At 32.6% G+C, this 1,323-nt stretch overlaps 1 non-coding gene across 1 annotated transcript; it reads right to left on the bottom strand.

Annotated features, from left to right (window-relative positions):
• Positions 1-285: 285 nt before the first annotated feature.
• LOC142168558 (small nucleolar RNA R71) lies at positions 286-392 on the bottom strand. Its single transcript, XR_012698411.1, has one exon. It is a non-coding gene; the product is annotated as a small nucleolar RNA R71 (small nucleolar RNA).
• Positions 393-1,323: the final 931 nt, after the last annotated feature.

Raw genomic sequence — 1,323 nt, 5'->3', positions numbered from 1 at the left:
TTTGAAATTAGAACGGGTCTAATTCAAACAATTCAACAATCTTGTATCTTCACTGGAGATTCAAATGAAGATCTGCATAGTCATTTAATTGATTTTCTGCAACTTGTTGAAACTGTTAAGTATAATGGAATACCTCCTGAAGAAATCAAGTTAAGGCTATTTTCTTTTTCTTTAAAAAGAGACGCCAATACTTGGTTGCGAAGTTTGCCTCAAGGATCAATTACCATATGGGATCAAATGACTCAAAAAAATTTAAATAAATATTTTTTCCCTACTAAAATCACAAAGTTAAGACAAGGCATATCTAACTTTTTGCAGACTAATACTGAGTCAGTTTATCAAGCTTGAGAAATATTAAAGACAATTTTAAAAAAATATCCACACCACGACATTCCTAATTATATGCACTTATATATTTATTTATCACAGATTAAAACCCTCTTCTAGAAATGTGATAGATGCAGCTGCAGGAGGTTCTACAATGGGAAAAACTACGGAAGATGCATTGCAATTGCTGAATGAAATTTTTGAGAAAGTCATCCAATGGTCATCTGAGTGTGTAATCATCAAGAAGGCTGCTACAGTAAATCAAGCGGATGCTTTAAAATACACTAACACAATAAATTATTATTTTTTTACGCAAAAGTTTGAATCTTTTCAGGTGAATACACAAGAGCTATGCCAGTCTGAGATTTGTGATGTGTGGAGAAAATCATCTTAACCATGAATTCCAAGCAATTCATCAAAATGATGAATATGTCAATGTCATTGGTTACAAATCTTACCCTTTTGGATGTCCAATGGTACATAAACATCCAGGCTTTCAATGAAGCAATCCAAATGATACTGATATACAAAATATACTAAGGTTTTCAGGAGATGAAATATCATCTTCGTGTTTTTCAATTGACATGATTAGTGATCTTACAAATGAACTTAAAGATGCTCAATTAATTCCAGACTCAATGGAAAGATACTTGACTAAATCAGGCACCACATAGGATGATGATCCTACCATTAGAAGAGAAGATGAAATATTGGAAAAAGATTCTAATGAAGAAGAGATGCAACCAGAAGAAGTTCAATCAAAAATTGAACTCAAAACTCTCCCTTCTCATTTGAAATGCAACAATCATGTCCAGTAAGTATTTAATATTCTCTTACTGCAGAACAAGAGAATAATTTGATTGAAGTATTGAAAGCACACAAAGGAGCCTTGTGGTGGACTATAGAAGATATTAAAGGGATTAGTCCAGTTATTTGTACACACAGAATCTTCATAGAGTATAGCTACAAGCCAATAGTGCAACCCTAAAAGAGATT

The sequence above is a fragment of the Nicotiana tabacum genome, chromosome 13 (assembly GCF_000715075.1).
Source record: "Nicotiana tabacum cultivar K326 chromosome 13, ASM71507v2, whole genome shotgun sequence".
Taxonomy (NCBI): Eukaryota; Viridiplantae; Streptophyta; class Magnoliopsida; order Solanales; family Solanaceae; genus Nicotiana; species Nicotiana tabacum.
This window is presented reverse-complemented; position numbering and strand designations above follow the sequence as displayed.